The 13056-nt window shown below is 48.0% G+C and overlaps 1 long non-coding RNA gene across 1 annotated transcript; it reads left to right on the plus strand.

Annotated features, from left to right (window-relative positions):
- The first annotated feature begins 171 nt into the window (after window positions 1-171).
- Window positions 172-2390, plus strand: LOC139084447 (uncharacterized). Its single transcript, XR_011541823.1, has 2 exons — window positions 172-576; window positions 730-2390. It is a non-coding gene; the product is annotated as an uncharacterized lncRNA (long non-coding RNA).
- Window positions 2391-13056: the final 10666 nt, after the last annotated feature.

Consider the following 13056-nt stretch of genomic DNA (forward strand, 5'->3'; position numbering starts at 1 on the left):
TTGGTTCCACGACGATTTGTGCACGATGCTTGCTTTTCATCAGACCTGCCACAAACCCAGCTTTGCAAAGCGATGACGTCATCTGAAGGAAGGAAGCTCCGTCTGACACTCAAACAGCGAACCACCTCGAGCTGGTAGTTTGCAAGGCGTCCGGCAGATGTCGCTGTGATCCTCTCAAAAATGCTCTGAAACAGTCCGCGGCGCCCAGGGGCACCTCGGCGCACCGTTTGGGACCCGCGGTCCTAATGGGTCTCCTGGGACGCAGCCGATGTCCCGTCACTGGTGGTGCTGAGTTTCGTCCCCATTCTCTCCTACCAGGCGAGCAGCTATTTGCAAGGCCAAAGTTCAGGCAAGGCGTAAGGCTTCTTGGCCTTGGGAAGCAGCGCAAAGCACCGTGAGCCGGACTCAGACTCTTGGAATTCGATTACCACCACCCCCACCCCACCTCTGGCCCACCTGTGTTCAGACTCGGACTGTGCTTCCTCCCAGTCCCATTGCCCTTTAAACCTGTAGTAAACAGTCGCTGGCATATGCAATTTTCATCCGTCTCATTTAACAGCTCAGCAGCCTCAGGAGGTAGGTAATTCTATCCCATTTTCTTCTGTTTTGTTTTCTTTCTTTCTTTCTTTCTTTCTGTTTTTTTTTTTTTTTTTTTTTTGAGGAAGACTGGCCGTGAGCTAACATCCGTGCCCATCTTCCTCTACTTTCTATGTGGGACGCCTACCACAGCATGGCGTGCCGAGCAGTGCCATGTCCGCACCCGGGATCTGAACCTGCGAACCCCGGACTGCCGAAGCAGAATGTGCGCACTTAACCGCTGCGGCACCGGACAGGCCCCTCTATCCCATTTTACAGATGAGAAAACTGAGGCTCTAAGAAGATGTGGATCCTGCCCAGTTAATGTGTGGCAGAGCTAGGATGGGAACCCAGACCTCTCTGATGCCAGAATCCAAGCCCTTGACTGCTAGTCCATGTACCTCTTTCTTTGAGGCAGTTCATTCTCACTAAATACTTGTTACTATTACTTTTTCTTGTTGTTGTCCTGGGTAAGTGTAACTCTGCCCATTGGTCTTGTCACCTCCATGCTGGTTTTGCAGATAAAGAAACTAAGGCGCCAAGGGAAGAAAACACAATGGTTAAGAGCACAGGCTCAAGCCAGAGTGCCTGGATTTGAGCTTGGCCCTGCCACTTGCGAGCTGTGTGACCTTGGGCAAGTTGCTTAACCTCTCTGTGCCTCAGTTTCCTCTTCTCTAAAATGGGGATGAAAATACTGTCTGCCTCATGGGTTGTTAGGAGGATTAATGAGGTAATACACATAAAGACTGTGCCTGGCACATTGTAAGCGCTCCCTACTGCTGAATGATTATTGTTACGTGATTTTTTTTTTTTTTTTTAAGATTTTATTTTTTCCTTTTTCTCCCCAAAGCCCCCCGGTACATAGTTATGTATTCTTCTAGTTGTGGCATGTGGGACGCTGCCTCAGCGTGGTCTGATGAGCAGTGCTGTGTCCGCGCCCAGGATTCGAACTAAGGAAACACTGGGCTGCCTGCAGCAGAGCGCATGAACTTAACCACTCGGCCACGGGGCCAGCCCCTTGTTACGTGATTTTTAACAAGACTGTCCCACTCCTCTTGGCCAGGCTGAGTTCCCTTCTTTTGCAAAAGTGCTGCCACCATTCCATTTGACTCTTAAGCCCTGATTCTGGCATTCAAGGTCATCAATACCTCAACTCCGCTCTCTAACCAGGAGCATACCTGGAATCTCTCTCATCTAGGCTTTTGCACAAGCAGTTTCCTCCACTGGAGACCTCCGCCTGTTAACCTGCCCTCAGATCCTCCTGGATCTTTTTCTGACCCCTTCTCTTACCCACAGCAGCATGAGTCTTCACTAGCCAGCCTTCCCTAACTCACTGGAGCAGGGCCAGCAGTACCAGAAAGCCCTGGACTGAGGGTTAGAAATACAGATTCCTGGCTCCATGCTCAAGGATTTGATTTAATAGGTCTGGAGTGAGGCCAAAGAGTGCAAGCTCCTTGCATCCAAGAGCAGAGAACCAAATATCGTTCTCTGTAAAACAGCAATAAATGTGTTTCTATGTGCATATTTGAGAAAGACGTGGAAGGACATGCTCCAAGATGTCGACATCAGTTACCTTTGGCAGGGAGGTATGCACAAACAGAAACAAAAACAATAGCCGGGGAGGGGGAAAAAGTAAAGAAGCCTCAAAAGAAAAGAAGAAAAATTGTAACTTTGGGAGGTGATGGATGTTAACTAAACTTATTGTGGTAATCATTTCACAGTATATACATACATTAAATCATTAGATTGTATGCCATAAACGAATACAATGTTATATGTCACTTATATCTCAATAAAACTGGAAAAAAATTAAATTGTGATGATTGCACAACCCTGATAATATACTAAAACCGTTGAACTGACACTTTAAATGGGTGAGTTATATGGTATATGAATTATATCTCAATAAAGCTCTTAATATAAAAAGCAAGAAAAGAAGCCTCAAGAAAACATTGCTTGTATAATGAAGTGATTCTGTGTGCGTCCGTGTGTCGGTATAAACCGCAGTTGAGCCACAAAGAAAGGTGTCTCCTACTACGTGCTGGAATTTCAGGGGATTTTTACTTTCTGGCTTATTCTTTTCTGTATTATTTGAATAGTTTAACATGAATATTTATTTTCATAAATATCAAACAAACAAACAAAAAAGTTATTTTTATTTGAGTGGCACCTCCTTTCCGGCCCCTAGAATGAGCCAGGATCTCCAGGCAACGGTGGCGCCCACGGTTCTGTTCCCCACCTCAGGTGTTGTCCCTGGATCCCCACCTGGCTATGGGCCACAGACGGCGAGAACCACGCTCTGTCTCTCCCGGGGCGCCCAGGGCTCATTAAGGGCAGACACCTGCGCTCCTGGAGCTCCGTACACTGCGCATGCCCAGGAAATACCTGCGAGGGGGGAGCCCAAGCCACTCATTTGAACGCGTTTCTCATGGTATCCTGAAGGTACCTTGTTAATCCAATTAGAGTGTAAACTCTGTGACAGCCCAGCTCTGATCTGGCACATCGTAGCCCTCCAGACAAGAGCAAAAACTGGAGGCAGGAAAACACCTCTAAGAGGAAGGCGCCCGCGCCCGGGGCGCCTGCGTCTGTTTTATTGTCACCCTCCTTGTCGACGGGAGAGGGCGCCCTAAGTCCACGCAGCCAAAGTTCCCAAACCCGCCTCTTCCTAAGAATTCCCAGCCGCCGAGGAGCAGGAAAAAAATCCGATTCCGAGGCCCCGCCCCCATTGCTCCTGAATCACTTTCTAGCAGAAATGCCACAGAATCTCTTCTTTAAACAAACACCTCAGGCAGTTTTCTCAGGATCCAGCAAGTTGCAGAAATTCTGTCTCAGCCCCTTGGGTTTCTCAGACGTGGTTTCCCCGCTCTGGGTGTTTACAAGACAAGTAACCTGGTTCCAACCAGGAAAAGGCCGGAGGGACGTCCTGTAACACAAGCATGTGAATCAAAGTGAGCCACAGATACGTTAGCGGGGACTTCAGACCCTGGGGCGAGTTGAGGGCGCTGCCCAAGGAGCAGACTGTTACAAACTGCCGTGTCCCTGCTGTGTGACTCTGAACAAGTCCCACAACCACTCTGAAGCTGTTTCCTCATCTGTAAAGTAGGCACAATGTGGGCCTAATATGGTTGTTGTGAGAATTCAATGAGATAAACCACAGTTGTATCTGTACAGCAAGCAGGCATTTGATTAAATGTTAGTTTTCATCCTAATAAAAACAGTTACTGGGGTACTGGCCCCATGGCCTAGTGGTTAAGTTCAGCACACTCTACTTTGGCAGCCAAGATTCGGTTCCCTGCCGCAGACCTACACCACTGGTTGGGGGCCATGCTATGACAGCTACCCACACACAAAATAGAGGAAGATTGGTGCAGATGTTAGCTCAGGGGGAATCTTCCTCAGCAAAAAAACAACAAAAAAAGCTAATGTTTTTTAGACTTAACATGTGCCAAACCCCGTGCTCAGAGCTTTACATTTATTTGCTCCTTTAACCTTCACAACAACACTATGAGGTAGGTTCTACTACTCTCCCCATTTCACAGATGAGGAAACTGATGCACAGAGAGGTTAAGCAACTTGCCCAAGGTCTCCCAGCTAGGAGATGGCAGAATTGGGATTTGAACCCAGGAAGTCTGGCTCCAAGCCCCAGGATGAAGTAGCCCCAGGGGAACAAAATTACAGCGTCTTTTAGGAATCATGAACATTGCTCCTCGGCTTCTTTAGGGAAAAGTAGACCCCACCTGCCCCAAGCTGAGCAAGTCCACAAAGTAGCCAAGGGGCCAGATGTAGGCACAGGCCGCCAGCGGGGCTCCCAGCCCTGCGGGTTTTCCCGGGTCGACTTATACACCTGAATTCGTGGGACCAGGAAGTGCCGATGCGTTGGTCTGGCAGAAGGCGGTTATCAGTTCAGACGTCCCTCTGGTGGACAGGTGTCAGTGAGCCACAGCCTCAACATAAAACATCAGCAATTCCAGAAAGCCCCGGTTTCTGGACTCTGCCCCCTGGAAACAAGGCCTTTGTGAGGATACAAAGGGGCAAGAGGGAGCTCAAGCTGAACTGAGCCTCCTAGAGGCCTGGCGTTCAGGTCATGTCCATTCTCATGCCTGACTCGGAGCCTCTCGACTCCCAAGTTATTTTATTTATTTTATTTTATTTTATTTTTTTGAGGAAGATTGGCCCTGAGTTAACATCTGCTGCTGATCCTCATCTTTTTGCTGAGGAAGACTGGCCCTGAGCTAATATCCATGCCCATCTTCCTCTACTTTCTCTGTGGGATGCCTACCACAGCATGGCGTGCCATGCAGTGCCATGTCTGCACCCTGGATCCCAACCCACGAACCTTGGGCCGCCAAAGTGAACGTGCGATCCTAACTGCTATGCCGCCAGGCCGGCCCCTGGAATTCCAAGTTATTGCCAACCCAAAACAAACAAACAAAAACCTTGCTATCGTGTTTCTGGATGGACTGATACAAAGGATCCTGGGCACACTGGTCGTTTCTGGGGATGGGAACCGGGAGACTGGAGGACAGGGTGGGACGGCAGCTTCCCTTCTGTGCGACTTCGTTTTTTACACCCTGAGCGGCTTGGTCAGGGTCCTGGCAGGGTCCAGCTGGCACTCTCAAATCAGATGATGCACAAGGCTTTCATAAAGGGGCTCTTTCCCAAAGTGAGGGCAGATGGAGGGAGACACAAGGGATGGAGTCCCCGGGGAGTGGGGCGCTGGGGCTGGTAACGATGGGGAGCTGTTGGCAGGCCTGGGCCTGGATGGACGAGAGGTGGGAGTGGCCACCAGTGCCTTGGAAGGGGCTGTCCTGAGAGGACGGAGCCAGATGACTCAAACCCAGGAGGGGGGCAGTAAATCCCCTGCCTCCCCCTGCTGCTGGCCTGCCCCACTCCCCACACCCGCCCCACCCCCCACACCCCCACCCCCCCCACACCCCCCCAACCCCCCCCCCCCCCCCCCCGCCCCCGTCTCCTGCTGGCCCCTCCACTTGACAAATCCAGCCTCAGGGCAGAGACAGGAAGGCCCCGGATCACAGAGCAGGGTGGAGACAGGCAGGCCGCAGTGCCTCCGCAGGGCAGACCAGCCCACCACACAGTCGACAGGCTGAGTGATGTGGCGATCAGAGAGATATTTGGTCTTTTCCCAGTTCCGGGCACAGGGCTCCTAAACCGCTGTAAAGTTGGATGTTAGGGGTGATAGAAGCCGCTTTTGTTAGACTATTTGCTCTGGGTCCCCAGTTCCTGACAGGAAGAGCTTCTGAGACCTTTGGAATCTCCAGCGTGATAAGCGTGTCTTTTTGTATATTAAGGAGATGACTGATGGCTGGGAGCTCTGGGGGCTCCTCACCAGGATGTCGAAGGTGTGATCACTGTACAGAGTTAGAAATTTCAGTCGCACCCACCCCTCCACACCCCTGACTCCTGGGGAGGGGAGAGGGGCTGGAGATTGAGTTCATCCCCAGTGGCCAATGATTTAATCAATCGTGCCTACATCATGAAACCTCCATAAAAACCCGAAATGAAAGGGTTCAGAGAGCTTGTGGTCTGGGGAACACATCCATGTGCCAGGAGGGTGGTGCACCCCAACTCCACAGGGACAAAAGCTCGTGCACTCAGGGACCCTTCTGGATCTCGCCCTATCTATCTCTTCCTCTGGCTGGTCATTTGTATCCTCTGTCACATCCTTTATAATAAACCAGTGATGGTAAGTGACGTGTCTCTCTGAGTTCTGTGAGCTGTTATAGTAGATTATTGATTCTGAGGAGGGGGTTGTGGGAGCCCCTGATTTGCAGTCAAGTCAGACAGAAGTGTGGGGACCCTGGGAACCCAATACCTGTGACTAGCATCTGAGGTGGGGGCAGTCTTGTGGGACTAAGCCCTTAACCTATGGGGTCTGCGCTAATCCTGGGTCGCTGGTGTCAGAAGAGAATTGAATTGAAGGCTGAGACTCCTGGAAGTCTCCTAGAATCCTACCTACAATTCACCGAATAAAGTGCAGTCACATGGCCACAGCAAGGGGCAAGACAGGCTGGGGAAGGTCTTTATTCTAGGCAAGAAGATCGGGATTCTGTTAGGAAGGAAAAAATGGGAAGGATGTATGTTAGGTATGGAACCAGCTACAACTAATGACGATAACATCTCCATTTATTGAGCACCTACTATGGGCCAGACACAGTGCCAAGCACTTAGTGTGGCCTGGTCAGACAAGGCTGCTCTGCCCCTTCTGTAGCCAGGGAAACACAGGCCTGCAGGCATGCGCACACACACACACACACACACACCCGCACAAAGACAGTGGGGCCTTTGGGGCCTGGCCCCTTCCCTGTGAGCCGCAGATGTGAGAAGTCTTTGTAATGTGACCCCAGCAGGGAGGGGTAGTGTCCCTCAGCATAATAAGGTCAGGATTCCTGGTTCTCATGAAATTAAATCGAAATGCTCTAACTAGGAGGAATATGAATTTCCCATGCAGAAGATAGGGGGGAACGTTTTCAGAAGGAAATGAATCTTTGTGGTTTGAGGCCTGTTTGATTTTAAATACAGTGAGAGAAAAAGAGCCACTACCTGGCATGGAAACCCCCACTGCTCCAGCCAACCCTCTCCTCCCGCTTCCTGACCCAGAGGAGTCAACAAATGATGAGACCAAAGTCCCTCTGTTCCCCTCTGCGAGTCAGCAGAAACTCGGAGAAGAAAGACTTTTGACGGTCAGCAGACTCCGGGAAATGTGTACTTTGCAATTTATGAAAAGGGGCTTCGGCGGAGACTTTGGCATTTTTACGGAGATGAGTGATGCTGCACACGAGGGCTGGGAGGTGGCAGGAAGGGAGGACCCGAGCTGTGAAAAGGCAAGAGAGAAGTAGGCGGTTCAGAGAGGAAGGGAGAATCCCAGGGCTGCCGTTTTGCACAACTCCAGGGTCACGTCCACCCACAGAGAGGCCAGCCCTGTTCCATAGACCCATTGGAAGGAGATCCTGCCGGAGGGGGAGCGGGGAGCTCGGAGGGGTGGAGGCTGAAGCAGGGCTCCTCCTCTGAGAAGTGGGAGATGCCCCAAGACTGGAGACACGGTTTGGGGCTCCTGAGGATCGGAGGCCCAGGTACAACCTGGGAGACTGGCTCCTGGGTCTGGAGTAGCCAGTCTGAACAGAGACCCCTGCACGGAAATAGTGGTCTTGCCAACTTCAGGGGTTCTGCGGGCTTGAACAGATGGCATATCGGGGCAACCAGAGTAGATCAAAAGCCAGACGGCCCCCCTCAAACATATTTGCCTATAGAGGAATCCCACAACCTTCGTCCAAGACCAGAACTAGGAAGCCCTGAGTTATGGCCGAGTTTGCATTCCAACTACCTGAACAGGTCGGGGTCCTGGGTCAGGAATAATTGGATTTCAGAAAAAATTAAGTGATGTTCCTGGCTCCTGCAGTGGAAATTCATACCTGTCCCAAATTGCAAGGAAATGGATGTTATATAAGAGGCAGGTGACCAGAGCCTTCTGCAAAGAGCCTGCCAAACCCAAGGTGAAGGGCATGGTCTTCCACAAGGCTGCCGTCACTTCAGACTCCAGCTGCAAGTTTGGAGGTCCCCAGGCCCCCCTCGCTTTTGCCCTTTTATAGTATAGAAACAAGTGGGAAATGGAAAAATGAAAAGGCTGACTGTCATCAAAAGTGGTAGCTCTTGAAACAACTGGAACAGTTAAATTTGCAAAGAAGGGGAGATTTTAAGCCTTGATCAGAATTCTCCATCTTCGACACCCCACAGCCTTCCCCAGGGCAGCTGAGGACAACTCCATCCTCCAAGTTGATTGGGCCAAACACTTTGGCCTTATTCTTGACTACTCGCTTTCTCTCATATACCATAGTCAAGTGGTCTGGAAATCAAAATTAAAATTTCTCCCAAATCCAAAAAAAATCCTAAAGTTGAGTGGGCTTGATGATATCATTAGGATCCCAGGTTCTCTTCCTCTTCCCTCTCGGCAGTCCACAGCATCAGCTTCACTGAAGACCAATTCCCCTCATGGTCCCAAAGTGGCTGCCACCACTTGCTGAGGCATCTCCGCCTTCTCATGGAAGAAGGAGAGGGAGGAGCTTCTCACATCCATTCAGCCCAGAGCAAGCCCCTTCTTGCATCTCCTTGGTTCACTGGTTCAGTCTCAACTCTGAATCAATCACTGGCAAAGGGGGATGGAGTTGCCATAATTGATGTCGGCCAGAGCTTCTCAAGGTGTGGTCCCAGGACCAGCAGCATCAGCCTCACCTGGGAACTTGTTAGAAATGCACATCCTCGAGCCTCGTCTCCTATCTGCCGAATCACACACTCTGAGGGCGGGGGGCCTGGTGGGCTGGAGTTTCACAAGCCCTGCAGGGGATGCTGGCGCACGCTTAAATTGGAGGACCACTGCCTGATGGAAAGACCTTCTTAAACCACCGTCAAGGCCCAGGGTGAGGATGACTTTGGAGGAAGGTAGGTGAGGCAGCATGTGGGTGGGGAGGGGGCCCTGCAGCTCGCACTGTGGACAATGAGATGACAGGGACGATGTGTATCCAGGCGTCCCCATCTGCAGTAAGGAGACAATAAGATTGGAGTTTCCACCCCTACAACCCCCCAGAAGAAAGGGATAAAAGGACAGAAAGAGAAAGCGCCTCCCCAGACACTGTGCCATTTGATCTCACAGCGGTCCTTTAGAATAGACGTTAATAAATTCCCAGGTTAACGACGAGGAAACTGGGGTTCAGAGAAGTCGCTGCTACCCAGCTATACACAGCCACCTGTCTGGGTCCCGCACTCACTGCCATGTGAGCTGTCCAATCTCTCGTCCACGTGACCAGAGAGGTACCGATGGCGGGGCAGTGGGAGCGGAGCGGTCAGCAGCAAGGGGGAATGTTTTGAGTAGAGAACTTTAAAACAATAATCAAACAGGCTAACAGTCAGTCATTATCAAAGTACAACAGCGATTTTTATTATCAAAATACAATAGCAATTCTAAACAATGTCTGTGACAAAATATTCTCCCCTGAGTTGGTTTAGGTTCTGAACAATTGCTACAGTTCCTGTTGAGTTTCAATAAATATAAATGGTTATATAATATTATAAATATATAATATGAATTCAAATAGAACACAAAGCATAAATTTAAAACTAGAACTTTTTAATAACTCACCTTTTTTTTTTAAAGATTTTATTTTTTTCCTTTTCTCCCCAAAGCCCCCCAGTGCATAGTTGTATTATATTCTTTGTTGTGGGTCCTTCTAGTTGTGGCATGTGGGACGCTGCCTCAGCATGATTTGATGAGCAGTGCCACGTCCGCGCCCAGGATTCGAACCAACGAAACACTGAGCCACCTGCAGCAGAGAGCGCGAACTTAACCACTCGGCCATGGGGCCAGCCCCTAATAACTCACCTTTTAATAAACACTGCGGTCTGCCTGTAGGATGTTGATTCAGAGAATTCCAGTTGCTCAGCTGGTCCCTGACACGGCTGGTCCCAGCTATGTTGGTTTCAATGTAAGTTTATAAAGACATGAAATCATTGGGCACAGTTTATGACTCCAGAGTCTATGGTGTAACAGATTCGTCATTTAAACAGTAGATTAAAAAGAAAATAGTACAGTGATTGTAAAGATCAAGAAACAGAACTTAACCTACTTCGATTCTGTCACTCTATGTGGCCACTTGGAGTTTTTGTGTTTAAAATTTAAAACAGGGCAACAGTGTGTGAGTGACAAGGTGTAATACTTCTGTGTGCTCAGGGCTAATTTTAGTTCATGCATGAACTATTTTACTGAATTTCAACAATATATGTAAAATTGAAATGTGTTCCTACTTCCTAATTGTTAATTGTTTTAAAATGGAACAATCAATCAAGACAATGATGATCCTTATTGATCATTACGTGATTAATACTGAAAATGTTTTTATCATCTAGAGGGAGCGTTAAAGAATGATATGTTCTGGGTCAGACACGGGCCTTCAAGTGTCTGAAGACCATTTTCATACCACAGCTGTGAGCTCTCTCTTCTGGCTAGATGGCCCTAATTCCTTTGTCCGCTCCTCAGCTGACACATTTCAGACAGTCCACTTGCCACTTCTGTTACCTCTGGAGCCTGATGGAGACCTTCTAAGGTTGTGGCACCCAGAACGATGGATTCTGTACGAGAGAAGAGCAAGCACAAGTTTTAGAACCAAGTGGATCTGGATTCAAATCCTGGAGCTGACTGTGTGACCTTGGACAAGTAATTTTCTCTCTAAGCCTCTTTCCTCATGTCTACAATTTGGTTAAGGATCTTTGTAATCTCCTGGGGTTAATATGAGGATGAGATGAGCTAATTTATAATTATTTAGGTGTGATTAGTCACACTCTTTCCCTCTCCACCTTCCAAGGGAAGAGGATTCTCACTGACTCAGCTCTTACTGCTTGATTACGCAGGGTCCCAGCAGTGGGTTACATCTTGGGAGAAAAGTGGTCAGAGAGTTCGAGACCCGAGCATACTTCTAAGGAACTGCTTCCTGTAAGGAGACCTCTGTGATGGAAGAGGGAATGTTTTAAAAAAGTCTTACTCTAAAATGGACATGTATTTACTCCAAAACCACACTTATTAGAATGGCTAAAATTAAAAAGACTGACCTTAGCAAGTGCTGGCAAGGATATGGAGCAACTGGAACTCTCGTCCACTGCTATTAGAAAGGAAAGGAAAAGTGGCACAGCTACTTTGGAAAATAGTTTGCCATGTCTTAAAAAGTTAAATATATAATAATCATATGATCTGGCTGTTCCACTTCTAGGTATTTACCTATGAGAAATGAAAACATATGTCTCCAAGTAGACTTGGACCGCAAACGTTCGTAGCAGCTTTATTTGTAATAACCAAAAGTTGGAAGCAAACCAAATGACTATCAGCCAGTGAATGGATAAACAAAATGTGGTCTATCCATACAATTGAATACTAGCCAGCCGAAAAAAAAGGAATGAATTATTCATGCACACAACAACATGCGTGAATCTCAAAATAATTATGCTGAGTGAAAGAAGCCAGACAAAAAGGAAAACATACTGTATGATTTCACTTATATAAAATTCTAGAAAATGCAAACAAATCTGCAGTGAGAGAAAACAAACGAGTGGTTATTTGGGAATGGGAGGAGGGCAGGGTAGGTGGGAGGATAGGATTGCAAAGTGCACGAGTAAACTTTTAGGAGTTACAGGTATCTTCTTTTATTTTTGGTGAGGAAGATTGGCCCTGAGATAACATCTGTGCCAGTCTTCCTCTATTTTGTATGTGGGACGCCTCTGCAGCATGGCTTGATGAGCGGTGCAGAGGTCTACGCCCGGCTGGGATCTGAACCGTGAACCCCAGATCACTGAAGTGGAGCAAGCGAACTTACCCATTACACCACCAGGCTAGTCTCATTACAGGTATATTCTTTAGCTTGAGCATCGTGTTGCTATTACAGGTGTATACTTATGTCAAAACTTATCAAATTACGCTTTAAATATGTGTAGTTGATTATATGTCAATTATACTTCAACAAAGCTCTTTTTAAAAATGTACTCACTCCTTTGCATTTTTTGAGAGATTGGGAAGAGATTTTAATTACTTCCAATTGCATTTTTCCACCAGATAAGTCACTGCACGGAGACTAGGCAACCAGAAGTGCTGGTTATATTTGGCTTGCATACATTAGGCATACAGTTCATGCCTGGCTTCATAAATAGCACTGATTGGGATTATTAATGCAGCATCCCAGATCTCATCTGACTGGCACAGAACTCTCTATTTAGACCAGAAGTTGCAAACTTTAGGGGCCAGGCAGGCGAAATAAAGCAAGCAAAGAGAGACGAGCATATAGAATAGGTAATGGCAGAGACTATGGCAAAAATAATTGATGTCCACTCTAAATGCATGCAGATTCTGGGTGCTGAACAACAGACGTTGGTGGGCTGAATCGGGTAAGTCTGGGGGTGGGGAGTCGCTGCCTAGCCTCATGGTTAGATCCTGCGTGTAAAGCAGGTCCATGCAACTCGGTCCTTGGATGACAACAGCTAACGTTTTACAAAATACTTTTATTCGGTCCTCCCAAAACTCTTTATGCTTGACAGGATTATCTCCATTTTCTAGATGAGGAAACCAAGGTTCAGAGATGTCACCAAGACCCCAGTCCAGGGTCAGTGAAGTTAAGATTCCAACTTGCTTCTTCTCACTCTGGCCTGAGTTTTTTCCCCACCCAGCTATGCCTATGATTGTATTGCCTTTGTTTACGTCCATGGAATAAACCACGTTTTTCCATGCAATTTTCTCTTCCTTCCCGCAGCGGTCACTTCCAGGGGACAGGGATGTTTTGGAAGAAAGCGCTCAAGGAGCCCTCTGGTGGACATTCTAGGAAAAAAAGAGTTGGAGACACGAACTGGCTGTTAACAACTCCCTATTTTTATTTTTATAAATTCCCTTTTTAAGGAGTTCATCCGTGTCTGAATGTCCTGGGATAGTAAAGG

This window comes from Equus przewalskii, chromosome 7 (genome assembly GCF_037783145.1).
Source record: "Equus przewalskii isolate Varuska chromosome 7, EquPr2, whole genome shotgun sequence".
NCBI lineage: Eukaryota > Metazoa > Chordata > Mammalia > Perissodactyla > Equidae > Equus > Equus przewalskii.